The sequence below is a fragment of the Vipera ursinii genome, assembly GCF_947247035.1.
Source record: "Vipera ursinii genome assembly, chromosome: 1".
NCBI lineage: Eukaryota > Metazoa > Chordata > Lepidosauria > Squamata > Viperidae > Vipera > Vipera ursinii.
Window position 1 is genome coordinate 187,894,184 of NC_139512.1, and position 17,379 is coordinate 187,911,562.

Consider the following 17,379-nt stretch of genomic DNA (forward strand, 5'->3'; position numbering starts at 1 on the left):
ATCAATCTTGGAATGCTGCTGGAGAGAGCAGACATGCAGAAGTGGGGCTCTCTTGAATAATCTAATTAAAAACCTTAAAAAAACCCAAACATGCACAGAATTGAAACCATGGGTAAAAAAAAGTGAATGGAGGAAAAGACTGGACTTGGAGAGAAATCTTGGAAATCAAACATTTATTTGGATGCAAAGTTCCAAATTCTGGTGAGTTCTGCTTGTAGCTTAATCAGACTGCAGTTTGTTTGTTCCTTTGTGCTCCTGATGACATTGGGAAAATACCAGTTTTTCAATTGAGAAAATTTTCTTTATATAGACTGAACTGGTTTTCTTCAATATTGACCACATAGTCTTTTTACCATTAACAGAGCACACTTACTTCGACATAATAGCAAAATGAATTACATACAGATCTGATTGCATGAGCGTTCTTTTTCTATCTCTAATGAAAGAAGTGCAGATCTGTTGCAAGGGAGCTTTTTTTTCCCTGTTTCTTTTTTTCTCTGCATATTTATAAGGATTCCAGTCTTTACTAACTAAATAATCATGAATGAATTGAATACATTTTTTTAAAATATATTGAGTGATCTTGAGAAAACTGAGTGAACTTTTTAAAAAGCTGTTACAATTATTGTAAAGTTTTACAGCCAGATCATAAATTTTTATTACCTAGATCAGAAATTCCCCAGAATTGCTTTTATTACCCTGAACTTCAATTATCATTCTACCTTCTTTTGTGGATTACAAATAGTCAGAGACTGCAATATTTTTTACAATACTTTAAAATTTCTAATACTTTTAAAAAAATGTGGACTTTTGTGGGTTACCTTTATAATAATAATAATAATAATAATAATAATAATAATAATAATAATAATAATAATCCTTTATTGTCAAAGTACAACATGTGTACATTGAGATTAGCTGAGCCTCCCCCCGTGCTCCCTCCCCCCAACACACAGTGACAACAAACCCTCCATCCTACCACACCATGTGAACCAACTACACCACACACCGGCCTCCCAAGTCAATTCTGCATAAGTTCACAGAGATTATATCCCATTCAAAAGCATAACAGCCCATGGATAAAAGCTGTTTTTCAGCCTGTTGGTACAGCTGGCTATACTCCTATATCTCCTACCCGATGGTAGGAGAGTAAAGAGATACCATCCAGAGTGTGAGTCATCCCTGAGAATTTTCCTCACACTTCCAAGGCAACGAGCCCTGGCAATGTTATCCAGTGGTGTCAGGGGAGAGCCCACAATGTCTTGTGATGTGCTCACTACCCTCTGTAACACTTTCCTGTCCGCAGCTGTCAGACCAGCATACCAAACCACAATACCATACGAGAGGACGCTCTCTATTGTAGACCGGTAAAAGAGGGTCATAAGCTGTTGTTCTAACCTGTTCTTCCACAAGACCCTAAGAAAGTGAAGCCTCTGTTGGGCCTTTCTAGCCACCTGGGTTGTATTAACTTTCCAGGTCAGATCTTCACAGAGGTAGACTCCCAGAAATTTAAAGGAGGAAACTCTCTCCACACAGTCCTCCCTGATGTAAAGTGGGGCAGGTTCCTCCTTTTTTCTCCGGAAGTCTAACAGCATCTCTTTCGTCTTGCCGATGTTTAGGTGCAAGTTGTTGTTACTACACCATATGGATAGTTTTTGTACCTCCACCCTGTATGCTGTCTCATCCCCACCTGTAATAAGACCCACCACAGTTGTATCATCTGCGAACTTGATTATCGCAGTGGATGGGTCAGATGATACACAATCATATGTGTATAAAGAGTACAGGTAAGGGCTAAGCACACAGCCCTGTGGCGTGCCGGTGCAAAGCTTCAGGGAGGTGGACAAAGCAGACCCGACCCTCACTGTTTGTAACCGGTCCCTAAGAAAGTCTTGAATCCAATCGCAGATGGCGGGGGAGAATTTCAAGTCAGTCAGCTTCTCGATGAGAATGCTCGGCAAAATTGTGTTGAAAGCTGAGCTGTAGTCAACAAAAAGCATCCTGACATAACTTCCAGGTTTCTCGAGATGACTTGCTATAGAGTGTAAAGCAGTAGCTATGGCATTGTCTGTTGACCTATTTCCCATGTAGGCAAATTGATGTTTATCAAAGTCCAGTGGGAGGCATGTCCTAAGATGTTGGAGAACCAATCTTTCAAAGCATTTCATGACTACAGACGTTAATGCTATAAGTCTGTAGTTATTCAGGCACTCGACTGCAGTTTTCTTGGGGACTGGGACAATGGTAGCTGCTTTCAAGCACGATGGTACACATGCCGTTTGCAAGGAGATGTTAAAAATCCTTGTCAGGACCCCTGCTAATTGATTGGCACAATTCCTGACCACTATCCCCAGCACCCCATCTGGGCCTGCGGCTTTGCTGGGATTCACAGCCTTCAATACAGCTCTCACTTGGTGTTTACACAGGGTGAGTGGCTGAGTGTCAGAAGGCCGGCCAGCAGAGGCTATGGGGTCTGGTCTTTTAACCTTGTAGCGGGCGAAGAAGATATTCAGCTCCTCAGCCAATGAGGCGTCAGTGTTTGCCATGCTCGTGCTGCCCTTATAGTTGGTTAAGTGCTGCAGTCCCTGCCATACTTACCTCAGATCGTTATCTGCTAAGTGGTTCTCCACCTTTTGTTTGTATTGTTATTTTGCCATCCTAATGCCTCTTCTGAGATTTGCCCTGGCCTCTCTGTATGTGTCCCTGTCCCCTGCCTTAAAGGCAGAATCCAGGGCTCTCAGGAGTGTTCATATCTCTGCAGTCATCCAGGGTTTACAGTTTGCGTAAACTCTAATGCACTTATCCACTGTTACACTATCAGTGCATGTTCTAATATAAGAGAGTATGGCATCTGTATATGAATTTAGATCTTGTTCTTCAAATACACTCGTCAGTGGTTTCAAAGCAGTCCTGCAACTGACTGAGAGCACCCACTAGCCAGGTTCTGACTCATTTTGTGACTGCCTGAGTCCTTTTCCTGAGAGGAACATACTTTGGGCACAACAGGAGTGAAAGACGGTCGGATGTACCCAGGTGGGGAAGAGGGAAAGCTCTGTATGCCTGTTTCAGATTGAAATACACATGGTCCAAAGTGTTCTTCCCTCTGGTGGAAACTTGCACATACTGTACATATTTGGGGAGAACTGTCTTCAGACAAGCTTGATTGAAGTCCCCAGCCATGACAAGAGCGCCCTCTGGGTGAGTTTGCTGCTGCCTGGTGATGACGTCATACAGCTTAGAAAGTGCCATGTTGACATTGGCATCAGGTGGAACATAAACAGCTATAATAATTGCCACAGCAATTTCTCTAGGCAGATAGAAAGGCCTACATATTACAGTCATCAGTTCCACATCTGGGGAGCAATACGTGAATACCAATCTGCTGTTAACACACCATTCACAGTGTATATACACACACAGTCCTCCTCCTTTACTCTTTCCGGAGCCATTATCTCTGTCAGAGCGGTGAATGACTCGGCTTATCAACTCCACAGCTGCATTCGGTATCTCTGAATGTAGCCAGGTCTCCATGACAACCATCACACAACATTCACAGAGAAGCCTGCTTGCTGCTAACTGTAGCTGTAATTCGTCAATTTTATTATCTTTTTATATTATATACATAAAACTATATAATATAATTGGGCAACACCAAGATTAGCTACAGGAGGGATTAAAAAGAGAACAAACAGGCAAGAGGTAGCCCAGCTGAGAGGTGGCCCAGCTAAGAGATGATCCACCTGAGAGGCAGCCCAGTGTCCCAACTGAGAGGTGGCCTAGCGACCCATCTGAGAGAAGGACAGATAGCCAAGCTGAGAGATGGAGAGGCAGCCCAGTGATCCAGCCTGACATCTGAATGGAACCAGTGTAATTCAAACGGAGGCCACTGAGCAGTGGTGAAACCGAGCTAGGTGGCAGCAAACCAGTGACTTTGAGCAGCATGGCAGACTTTGAGCAACAGCCGTCCAGAGCTATGTGGCAGAGGAATAAAGGGCCCCGAGGAGCAACTAAGGGCAGTGTGGTGGAATAGCAGTGGCTGAGAGCAGTACAGAGGATCAACTGAGGAACGGCATCCACAGTAGCAGCTGAGAGTAGCATGGCAGGCCAGCACCAAGAGCAGCACAGTAGACCAGCTAAGCAGAGTCCCCACATCAGCACATTGTACCTGAAAATCCTGACAGTGGCCAGGCAACAAAAAAGGCAAGAGCAGGGGGGAAAAAGAATAAAAACAAAACACTTGTGGACAGGGAGGAAAGGGATAAACTTTCAAGTCAGAGAGTAGTGCATATTACTTCGTAAGGGGTCAAAAACTCTTGTAATTTTTAAAAAATTAAAATTAAGCCGCCCTGAGTCTTTGGAGAAGGGCGGGATATAAATGGAATTAAAAAATAAAAAATAAAATCTATGAATTCCCTTTCCTAAGAAAATTTCCTTTTTATTTCTTTTTTTCAATTTTTAAATTCCTAGTCAATGCTGCAAACATTAGATAATGTGATTTATGACATGTAGATAAGGGCGGGGATTGTGTGTGCGTTATGATGGGTTTGGGGGGAGGAGATTTCAGATTCTGGCATCCCTCCATGAGTGCCGATGTTTCGTTTCATTACTAAGACTTTTTAGATAAATAATATGCCTGCAATTTGTTTGATTTGTCTTAATTCATCAGAACCATGACATTCCTTGTTCCAATTTTAATTTTCTTTTTTAACTCTTAAATATCATTTTTAATTTTATAAATTAAATCCTTTTTTCAATTTTTCTATTTCAACTAAACATTTGAAAAAAACTATTTTAATTCTTAGAAATTTTTAAATTCTTAATGATCTAAGAGAAAAAAAATTAAAAACAGAAAAAGGCACTTAAAACAGGGAAGCTACTGATGAATTTTTCAAAACAGAACAAAAGGTCAAGAACTCTGGTAAACTATTGTAAACTGACACTTTGCAACACGGAGAATATTTAAATTTTCAGAAATTTTTAATTTTTTAACGAAGAAAAAAGTCATGAAGATAAAGACTAATACTATAGTGACTTGCAAAGTGTGCCATATGTTTCAGCTTATACTCATAGAAGACCCAAACTATATATGTATCAAATATAATCTATTTGAATTATTAGAATAAAAAAAGGGTTTTGAGGCAACTATAACCACTCTGAAACTCAACAAGCAAAGGAAGAAATCCCAACCTAAACAAGAAGACTACACCAAAATAAAACATAACAGGAAGCAAAATGCTTCTAATAAAATGATGATTTCATATATGAACATAAAGAAGAAAACTGAGACATCCAAATAGAACAGCTTTTACAGCTTCTGTAAAAAAAGGAGCCTACACATATACCTAAAAAGCAAGACCAATGGAAACATGTCACTCTTAGAAGAAAACAACCAAGAGCAAAGCCCCTACTATCTACTCTGGCCCACTCCAATGAAACCCCTCTGGAACTGAATAATCGCTTTCATAGACTCTCTCTGGAAAAAATACACAGACACTCACAAAAGAGGATTCTGCAGTAGTTTCTGGAAAAGAAGCATAACCCAGCACTCCTGCAATAGAAAGAAAAGTATTCCAGACTTCCCTAGGAAAACAAAAGTGAATATGGTTGGTAGCAGATTCAATTCTTAGGGGAAAAGAAACAATAGTCTGCAGCCCAGGCAGTCAATCTAGGGAGGTATAGTCTCCCTGGAGCAAAAATCAAAGGTGTAACTGAGTAGCTCAATAAAATTATCAACCCCATGGGTTACTACCCCTTTCTTCTCCTACATGTGGGGACCAATGACACAATGAATCTGAAAACAATAACAAGAGATTACAAACAGCTAGAGAAGAAAGTTAAAGAATGAGGAGCACAAGTTGTGTTTTCACAAGTTGTGTTGTTGTTGTTGTTGTTAGTTGCAAAGTCGTGTCTGACCCATCACGACCCCATGGACAACGTTCCTCCAGGCCTTCCTGTCCTCTACCATCTTCTGGAGTCCATTTAAGCTCACGCCTATTGCTTTAGTGACTCCATCCAGCCACCTCATTCTCTGTCATCTCCTACTCTTGCCCTCAACCTTTCCCAGCATTAGGCTCTTCTCCAATGAGTCTTTCCTTCTCATTAAGTGGCCAAAGTATTTGAGTTTCAACTTCAGGATCTGGCGTTCTAAAGAGCAGTCAGGGTTGATTTCCTCTAGGACTGACCGGTTTGATCGCCTTGCAGTCCAAGGGACTTGCAGGAGTCTTCTCCAGCACCCTAGTTCAAAGGCCTCAATTCTTTGGCACGCAGCCTTTCTTATGGTCCAACTTTCACAGCCATACATTGCAACTGGGAAGACCATAGCTTTGACTATAAGCAGTTCTGTTGGAAGGGTGATGTCTCTGCTTTTTAGTGTGCTGTCTAGATTTGCCATGGCTTTCCTCCCCAGGAGCAAGCATCTTTTAATTTCTTGGCTGCAGTCCCCTTCTGCGGTGATCTTGGAGCCCAGGAAAATAAAATCTGTCACTACCTTCATTTCTTCCCCATCTATTTGCCAACAATTGAGAGGGCCGGATGCCATGATCTTGGTTTTCTTAATGTTAAGTTTCAAGCCAATTATTGCACTCTCCTTCTTCACCCGCAACAAGAGGCTCTTTAGTTCCTCTTCACTTTCTGTCATTAGAGTGGTATCATCTGCGTATCTTAGGTTGTCAATATTTCTCCAGGCAATCTTAATTCCAACTTTTGATTAATCTAGCCCTGCCTTTCTCATGATGTGCTCTGCATATAAATTAAACAGGCAGGGTGACAGTATACAGCCTTGCCGGACTCCTTTCCCAATTTTGAACCAATCAGTGGTTCCGTGTCCAATTCTCACTGTTGTTTCTTGACCCGCATATAGATTTCTCAAGAGACAAATGAGATGGTCTGGTACTCCCATCTCTTTAAGAACTTGCCACAGTTTGTTGTGATCCACATCATCAAAGGCTTTAGCATAGTCAATGAAGCAGAAGTAGATGTTTTTCTGGAACTCCCTAGCTTTCTCCATGATCCAGCGTATGTTTGCAATTTGATCTCTAGTTCCTCTGCCTCTTTGAAATCCTGCCTGCACTTCCGGTAGTTCTCAATCCACATACTGCTGGAGTCTAGCTTGTAGGATTTTAAGCATAACTTTACTAGCATGTGAAATGAGTGCAATGGTGTGATAGTTTGAACATTCTTTTGCACTGCCTTTTTTGGAATTGGAATGTAAACTGATCTTTTCCAATCCTGTGGCCACTGTTGACTTTTCCAAATTTGCTGGCAAATTGAGTGTAGAACTTTTACTGCATCATCTTTTAAGATTTTGAATAGTTCAGCTGGAATACTGTCACCTCCACTAGCTTTGTTGTTGCTCAGCGTTCCTGAGGCCCACTTCACTTCACATTCTAGGATGTCTGGCTCGAGGTCAGTGACCACCTCATCATGGTTATCAAGGACATTAAGCTCATTCTTGTATAGTTCTTCGGTGTACTTTTGCCACCTCTTCTTAATCTCTTCTGCCTCTGTTAGGTTCCTGCCATTTTGGTCCTTTATCATGCCCATTTTTGCATTAAACGTTCCCTTCATCTCTCTAATTTTTTTGAAGAGATCTCTGGTCCTCCCTATTCTATTGTTTTCTTCTATTTCTTTGCACTGTTCATTTAAGAAGGCATTCTTATCTCTTCCAGCTATTCTCTGGAATTCTGCATTCAATTGGGTGTATCTTTCTTTTTCTCCCTTGCCTTTTGCTTCTCTCCTTTCCTCAGCTATTTGCAAATCTTCCTCAGACAGCCATTTGGCTTTCTTGAATTTCTTTTTCTTTGGGATGGTTTTAGTTGCTACCTCTTGTACAATGTTGCGATCCTCCGTTCATAGTTCTTCAGGCACTCTGTCTATCAGATCTAATTCCTTAAATCTATTTGTCACCTCTACTGTATATTCATCAGGGATATGATTTAGTTCATACCTGAGTAGCCTAGTGCTTTTCCCTACTTTCTTCAGTTTAAGCCTAAATCTTGCAATGAGAAGCTCATGGTCTGAGCCACAGTCAACTCCTGGTCTTGTTTCTACTGACTGTATAGAGCTTCTCCATCTTTGGCTGCAGAACACATAGTCAATCTTATTTCTGTATTGACCGTCTGGTGATGTCCATGTGTAGAGCCATTTCTTAGGTTGTTGGAAAGGAGTGTTTGCTATGACCATCGTATTCTCTTGACAAAATTCTATCAACCTGTGCCCTGCTTCATTCATTTTGTACTCCAAGGCCAAACTTGCCTGTTATTCCGGTTATCTTTTGGCTCCCTACTTTAGCATTCCAATCCTCCATGATGATAAGGACATCATTTTTTGATGTTAGTTCTATAAGGTGCTGTAGGGCTTCATAGAACTGGTCAATTCCATCCTCTTCAGCACTGGTGATTGGGGCATAGACTTAGTCTCCTCCATCCATCCGGAGGGGTCCACTTCAGGGTGAGCCCTGGCAGAGGCTTTCCCCCAGTATTCTACAGTAATTCCTTGCAGTCCCTATGTTAGGACTGGATACCTCTCCAGTTGACCAACTTTGCAGATTCTGCTTGATGTAAGAAACTGCCCTAGCTAGCCCTCTCAAGAAAGCATGACTCTTGACTCCAGATGATTATCAAAACAAGTTTTACTGAGAAACAGTGGTTACAGTAAAGCCAAACAGAATCTAATGGTCCATTCTAGCTCCACCACCACCCCTTTCACCAGTCCACTGGCACCCAATACAGAGTTGCAAGGTTGTTTTGAGAACTCCGATACAAATAATGGGTCATCCTCAGGGTGCAGTGACCTTGGTGACAGGCAAAATTGACTGAGAGGGCGGCCATCCATTCTCTGGAATGATCCCCCTCCCTAATTCCCCTGCAGATAGAGCAAAAGTGAAAGCGTGCAAAGAATTCTTCCCTCCCAAAGCCTCCTCCCCCTCGCCATCCAGGAGAATGGCAGGGCCCCAGAAGGGGACCTGACACAAAGTGAAGATGAATTTTTTGAAATAATTTCCTTAGCCTTTTCTGCAAGTAGCCTTGTGCTTTGTGTCTCGTCATTTCCTGGTGTTTGTGTTTCTACTCAAGAATCTTGACTACAACAGACTGCAACAAAAAATAATTTAGAAAAACCTGCTGAGCTTTCCAGCTCCTTAAAAAGTTCTGCTGCAAATCACATGACCTGAAGATATGGGGGGGACTTAGAATGGAGCCACTGGCATTGGTTCTGAGCTGCTGCCAAACTGCCTCCCCCCCATCCTCAGAAAAGCACTGGAGACTGTTGGATATGTTTTTCCTCTACAGCCCATTTTTAAGCTCAATCTTTCTTTTGCCAACTCCCCTCCCCAGACCAAATCTGGCCCATTCTGTCCTGATTTTAAGTGTTATCCTGTTGACAGATTGACCAGTAGAGTCTTGGGCTCCTTTACACCACTTTTTTCAACATTCTGTTTGATTGGGGGGAAAAAATAAAGAGCTGGTGGCATTTCATGATTACAAGTATAGCATTAATATTTCACTAAGACATGAGAGAATGCAGTGTGTGCAGACACAAAAATTTTCAACAAGTCATGCATTTGATATTGTGCAGTAGTCTACATTTATATGACCTCAGCAGCATTAGCAACTCTTGTATGAAAAATTAAGTAGTACCGTATTTTCCGGCGTATAAGACGACTGGGCGTATAAGACGACCCCCTACATTTCCTGTTAAATTATAGGGTTTGGGCTATACTCGCCGTATAAGACTACCCCTCTTCCAACGCACACCAAATAAAAATTTAAAAACATCAGATTTGATTTTAATATGGTAATTTTAATTCAAATGCTTATGACATGCAGGTACTTAGTAGGAAAACTGTCACTTATAAACATAAGGCTGTTTGTCATCAAACATGTAAACATAAAACAGTGCAAGTGGATTAAACTTAATAATAATAATAATAATAAATAACAATAACAATAATAATAAAGTTGGAAGGGACCTTGGAGGTCATCTAGTCCAACCCCCTGCTAAGGCAGGAAACCCTATACTATTTCAGACAAATGGCTCTCCAGTCTCTTCTCAAAAACTTCCAGTGTTGGAGCATTCACCACTTCTGGAGGCAGGTTGTTCCACTGGTTAATTGTTCTAACTGTCAGGAAGTTTCTCCTTAGTTCTAGGTTGCTTCTCTCCTTGACTAGTTTCCATCCATTGCTTCTTGTCCTGCTTTCAGGTGCTTTGGAGAATAGCTTGGCTCCCTCTTCTTTGTGGCAGCCCCTGAGATATTGGATCAATGCTATCATGTCACCCCTCACCCTTCTCTTCGTTAAACTACACATACCCAATTCCAGCAACCATTTCCTATTTTCCTAATTCACTTTTTCACTTTTCCTAATTCATTCTAAAGCTTTCCCTGTGCAGAGCCTTAAGTAACACCAGCTGCCTGCAATTAGTGCAGGTTCACATCCCACCAGGCTCAAGGTTGACTCAGCCTTCCATCCTTCCGAGGTAGGTAAAATGAGGACCCAGATTGTTGGGAGCAATAAGCTGACTTTGTAATAATGCTGCTTGTGGGAGGGGAGAAAGCTCTAATAAGCAGGCATATACATAGAATGAAGGCTATTGCTAAGCACATTGATTTGTGCTTTAAATTGTAAGCCGCCCTGAGTCTTTGGAGAAGGGCGGGATATAAATGGGATTTAAAAAAAAAGACCAAATGGGAGATCCGCTCCAGGTTTTCCAGCCAGCCCAGTTCCTGAGTCAAATGTGTCCTTAGAGCTAAGCAGCTGCTCTGGCTGCGGCATTCCCCAACTGCCTTTCAAGTTGGGATAGACTACAGCTTCTCTTCAACTTTAGAAGGAAAGACACCCAGACCCCAGCCTGTAAAAAAATCACAGACTGCAGCTTCTACTCCAATTGGTCCCGCTTTCCCTGCGCAGACTAAATGGGAGATCAACTCCAGGTTTTCCAGCCAGACCTGTCCCTAAAGTTTCAGCACCCGGCGTATAAGACGACCCCTGACTTTTGAGAAGATTTTCATGGGTTAAAAAGTTGTCTTATACACCGGAAAATACGGTATGCAGACACACAGAAATAGTGCTTGCAAAATGAGGAATAGTAAAAATGCCTGAACCCAAATTTCTCCATAGTAAAGTTTACACACAAAAAAGCTGCAACCTAGCAGGTTGCAAGTATGCAGTTTGAACCAGCCTTCTTCACTGACCATATGCACACTTACTTCTTTCCTCAACACCCCATTCCCATGTCACACTATTTAGTCTGCACCATTATCAACTGAAATATGACTGGATCCTGCTACTGTATTGATTGGCTGGAAAAAGATGGAAACAAGGAGCCTAAAATACAAATCACAAAACAATGCATGGTTCATAACAGGAGGCACACTCAAAACTACATCCCTTGAAACAGGCAGATTTTGTTTCATTTTCAAAACAAAAAACAACCCTCCCCCATGCATTCTGTTTCATCCATGGAGCACTTTACCAAGTGGTTGTATAGTAGACTTAATTATCCACAGACTCCCTTTTACTGGATGTGTTCAAGCTGTAGTAGAGAACCATCTTAAGGGATGCATGTAAATGATATGCCTGCACTGAGCAGGAAGGTAGACTCAGTGAGGAAAGGCTGCTTCCAACTTTAGGATTAGGTCTTCCCTTCAAATGGGCATTTGGAACAGCAGTAGCCCATTTCAGGAAAGGAGCTATTGAAAGTTCAACAATTTCAATGGGTAAATAAATATAAGTTCAACTAACTTAAAATACCTAATCACTGCTACTCTAAAATACTATGCACATTTAGAAAGCAATGGACCGAATGGCCATTAAATTATTTTTCTAGTTTATAAAAATAATGGTGTTTAATTGTTTTCTCCATTTATGTTTTGAATTTGGTAACTTTTAATAAATTTCCAAAGAGAAAAACATTCAATAATGTTAAATCTAAACCATTCCAATGTTTACTTGTTCTCTGAAACTATTTTATGGAATAAATATCAGCTAAAGCTGATTTATGAACAGAAAGCTAGTCAGTCTCTGATACTATGGAGATTAATTTAACAGAATATCTTCATCTGTAAGAACAATTAGAAACTATACTATCAACAGTTGCTCATGATTTATAACCAAAATGCTTGAAAATTGTCTGAGTTCAACAAGTGCTTATTAAATCATGTCATATATGAGAAATATATACAATCATATGTATAATAAGCCCAAAATCTACATTTAATAGATTAAAGAACCTTGAAGGAGAAATATATTTTTTGTATGGGAGTATTTCCCAGGTTGAAAGCTAAACATTTTAGACTTCCGGTGGCGACGCGACGCTGAAGACAGCCGTTTTTGGGCTGCCCGCTCCGCAGCTGTGTTTTTCCATCGTAAACAGCGCCGATCAGCTGTTTAGATGGATTTGAAGCCCCCTCCTCGGGAGAAGAGGAGGGGGTGAGGCCCCAGGTAGGGGTTGAGCTCTCCGGGGCCGCCTGAGCTGAGAGTTTGGGCGGCTGAAGGATTGAGCCCCCCCGAAGCCTGGGTTGCTCCGAGCTGCGCAGCGTCTCTGCTCCGTGATTTATGGAGCAGAGCCAGGCGTTAGCAACCACCCCTGCCAAAAGGAAATACTTTTGATTATCAAGATGCAGGCAGAGTGGTACAGGAGGTCAAGGTGATGTGGACTCTTATCTTTACTCTCTAGCTCAATGGATTTTATAGCTTTAAAGTGAAAGTGCGCAATAAGTGAAAGTGGGGGAAGATGGCGGCTAAAACTTCTAAAGCTCTTCGGAGTGCGGGGTCTTCCCTGGTGCAACAGACCTCATTGCAAGCTTTGCTTCCTCCTGCACCTCCTCCAGCATTGACGCTTAAGGATTTACAAGATGCTCTTGGAAAGCATTCACAATTGATGTCTGACATGATGGATGAAAAGTTGAAAAAGCTGGAGGAGAAAATGGAGGAGAAAATGGAGAAATTGGAGAAGAAGATGGAAGAGAAGTTTAGAGCAATGAGGGTGGACATGTTGTTTATGATTGAATCTGTAGCTGAATGTGTGCAACAGCTGGATGTAAAAGTGGAGGATCTCAGTCAAAAGAACTCTATATTAGAAGCAAAGGTATTAGAAAATGAAGATATAAGGGATAAAATGGAGGGAGAATTGAGCCTTGTTCAGTATCATCAGATGCAGTATGCTATTAGAATCAGGGGTTTAAAGGAGAATTGTAAAGAAGATTTAAAGCAGCTGATTTCTGAGACTCTGGAAGGGGTACTGGGCCAGCCAGCATCTGAAATTGAGGGAAATATGGACAAAGTTTTTCGTGTAAATTCATGGATTGCAAGACAGAGGAAGTTACCCAGAGATGTGGTGGTCTATTTTACAAAGAGAGTAATTAGAGATGAAGTCATTCAAGCTGCCTATGATACTAAATTGGTAGTGGCTGAGCAAGAAGTTTTGGTTTTAAAAGAGATTCCTCCGAAGATTTTAAGGAGAAGGAAAGATTTTGCATTTCTAGTACAGGAACTTAAGAAATGTGATATTAAGTTTAGATGGGAGATTCCAGTTGGACTGGTGGTGACGCACGAAGGTAAAAGACATCGTCTGGTTACTGTGGCCCAGGCACGTGATTTTTATAGTAATGTGTTAAAAGCAACCCCCCTATCATTTTTGGAAGCTGTAAAGGGATACGGCGAGGGAAAGCTTCAAGATGTTGCAGATAGACAGATAGAGGACAATGGTGTTGGAGGGGATCAAGTTACAGTCTCATCGGTTGTTGCAGGAGGCCAGAGGATGACGCGTGCCGCCCTAAGAAGAGCGAGACGAGAGCAAGAGCAAGACCAGCAGAAAGTTATGGAATCTCCAAAGCGTACTTACAGTGAAGCTGTGGAGGGGGTGCGGTCCAAAGAAGTTATGGGGGTTATGACAGACGTGCTCCAAAAGCTTTGGGGCATCAAGATTGGTGATTAAATTTTTAAATTAGAATCTCAATGGATTAAATTTATCATAGAGGAGAAAGAAAGTTTTTTTTAAAATATTTAACACAATTTAAGATTGATGTTATTTGCTTGCTAGAAAAGTATATTAGGGTTATGGACTAAAAGTATGTGTTGAACTGAGAATGGGTATGCAAGCTCCTAATTAACAACAAGTTGTCTTAGAGACTGCCTAAACCTTTTTTTATTCTTTTTACTTGAACTCAAGGATGATCTGGAACTGCGAGACATTTGGCGTGATACATGCAAGAACTATTTTTGATCATAGTTTAGTTTGGTTGGAGATTATTAAGGTTAACAGAGATAGGCGCTTTTGGCGCGTAATTGAGAATTTGTTTAGAAATTAGAGAAAGGTGGGAGAATGCAAATAGTAGGTGAAAAATTTTTTTTCTTTCTTTTTTTTAATTAATATGAATAAGGACTGGGATTAAGAAAATCTATTCTGAGTAAAGCTCTTTTTCTGTTTTCTCTTTTTCTTTTTTACTTTATTTGTAATATTAATATTGTTTGTATTCATTTTATATGAGCTAGAGGGAGATAGAATTAATAGTTTACTGTTGATAACATAGGGGTGCTTATGTTTGTTTTTTGATTTTATACCCTGTATTTAGCTCTGGGAAGTCGGGGGGAGGAGGAGGGAATGGGGGAGAGGGATAGGGAGGGCTAGATAGGGGTGGGGGAGGGGGGATTAAACTCAAAATGTATTGTAAAACTTTTTAAATAAAAAAAAAGAAAGCTAAACATTTTAGCTTTTAGAAGCTGTTGTTGCATATAGAATAATCAATGAACCCAAAGGCGCTTTTTCCAAAAGGCAATTGAACTTTCTTGCATTTTTTTCTTTGAAAACATTTCACTTCTCATCCAAGTAGCTTCTAGGATGAGGAGCTAAATGTTGTCAGAACCCCTACCCATTTTATCTTTCTTTCCTATGCATTTTGCCTTTCTTTCCTATCCTGTCATTTCATTTTTCTGGGTTCTGCCATTCTAATAGGGGGAGGGGGACTTATGGGAATTCAGCAGTGTACTTCCTTTGCTTTATTCTATTCTCTTTGAACTATCTTTCTTGGGGTGAGAATGGAATGTGCCTCCGGCCATCTGCCTTATCTCCAGGCAGAGGGAAGAAGCTGTGGAGAGACCTGACAGACCTGAGACCGGCACCTTATCAATTCTTTTCACAACAATTGGACACCTATGGATTGGTTCTGTTTGAACCAGCCGGACGGACACTTGGGGTGGGGTTTGAAAGGTTTCTTTTAATCTACTGTTTTGCGTGGGAAATCCTCAAATCCTGCCTATTATCCTGCTGTCAACACTTTCCAATAAAACTTCCAATGCACATTTCAAGAGTTCTGCTTTCTTGGGTGGTTTAATTGAGACAGATCCTTACAAATGTTTTCAAAGAAGAAAAAAACCCAGAAAAGTCCAATTGCCTTTTGGAAAAAAACACCTTTGGGACAACCATGATCTGGATAATTGAGAATCTCCATAGACAATAATCAATGAAGTACAGGTAGTCCTTGACTTACAGTTGTTCATTTAGTGGCCACTGAAATTTATGGTGGATCCACGCAAAAGCTCCCAAAGTTATGGCTACTGCAGTTGTTCTCTCTTATGACTGACTTCAGGAACATTGCCTATCTCCTTCTTATCGGGTTCCAACAGGACTAGGGCCTGCTTTTCAGCCCACCAGGTCCCACATTCTCCTCTTCAGTTACTTTTGAAGATCTTCAGAGTTCCTGGCCTGGTGGCAAGGTCCTGCAAGTGGTAGCTATTTTCCAAGTGACCATAATTCAATGCAACTGCTTGGAAAATGGCGACTGCTTCCAGGGTTGTGCCACATGGCCCAGCAACCATACATGTTTCCCTAACCCAAGCTCCACAGTCTTTTGCAGGACTGAAGAAAGCTGCGGAGCTGAGGTTAGGAAAGCCACTTCATTCCTGGGTCATGTGGTGCAATCTCAGAAGTGCCCATCATTTTCTGCCTGTGGATACACGGTGGGGGAAGAAACTGGCCCAAGGGCTGGGGGACCCCAAAAGATGGGAAATGGAGCATGGGGTATCTCAGGGTGTGGGCTTGAGCCTGTGCTAGGCCTCCCCTACCTAAGGAACCCATGTTCTGCTTAATGACCACATCAGGGAAAGCAGAGGGTGGGGGAGGTCATTAACAACCACCAACAATGGGAAGTCATAGGTAGAGGACTAACTATATATTCTTTGTTACACATGATGCCTAGTTCTCACCAATGTGGTAAAACTTAAGTCTCAACTGTACTACTTGATATTATAGGGGCAATTAGCATAGCTTCTACATAAAGCTCTCACACACTCTTTACCTCAAAGGCTGTCCTTCATTTGAGTCTCTGGGAATGTCTGACAATCAAATGTGTTTTAATTCAATTAACTAGCATATTCAGAAGCTTTACAGTTCTGCAAGCAAGCAGCCACACTTCAACTGCTTTGCTTCTCTTTTCCTAAATAAATAATAAATAATAATAAATAATAAATAATAAACCTTTATTGTCAAAGTACAACATGTGTACATTGAGATTAGCTGAGCCTCCCCCCGTGCTCTCTCCCCCAACACACAGTGACAACAAACCCTCCATCCCACCACACTATGTGAACCAACTACACCACACACCAGCCTCCCAAGTCAATTCTGCATAAGATTATGTCCCATTTAAAAGCCTAACAGCCCATGGATAAAAGCTATTTTTCAGCCTGTTGGTACAGCTGGCTATATTCCTATATCTCCTACCGGATGGTAGGAGAGTAAAGAGATACCGTCCAGGGTGTGAGTCATCCCTGAGAATCTTCCTCACTCTTCCAAGGCAACGAGCCCTGGCGATGTCATCCAGTGGTGTCAGGGAACAGCCCACAATGTCTTACTATAGTTAAAATCTGAGGCAGCTCTGTGCCACAATTATCTCTTTGCAACAGGAAGATTATTGTCAAGTTAAAAGGATGAAAATATTAGCAGAGTTGTTGATTATAATTTCCAAAATAATCTTATTGGTATAGCTTTAAAAACCTAATAGATGAATTGGTAATTAATATAATAATTTCATCAAGTACCTTAAACGATTCATCAAGAAGTCATCATGTAATTTACATCATTTGATAAAAGCATACATTTTATGTCACTAAGCAGTGTTATTCACCCTCATATTTTCTGCTTAATATTAATTTTGCCACTGACCAATTTTGAAAAATGATTGGTGAGCAAAAACTCTAAAATTCCATATATCCCTGGCTGGGGAAATATTATGTAATCTTGTGAGGGGAAGAGCACTTAAAAGAGATTAATTTTAATTTCTTAAGGGTTTTTTTGTCCACTGATTTCCCAGTAAAAATGTGGTCCCCTCAAAGGACATTTTAAAATCAAACATGAAAATCCATGTTTATTAATACAATGTATTTT

At 41.1% G+C, this 17,379-nt stretch overlaps 1 protein-coding gene across 6 annotated transcripts in view; it reads right to left on the bottom strand.

Annotated features, from left to right (window-relative positions):
* The window catches only part of DRC11 (dynein regulatory complex subunit 11), a 175,177-nt gene that overhangs the window by 69,902 nt on the left and 87,896 nt on the right, over nucleotides 1–17,379 (bottom strand). The gene's annotated exons all lie outside the window — the stretch shown is intronic.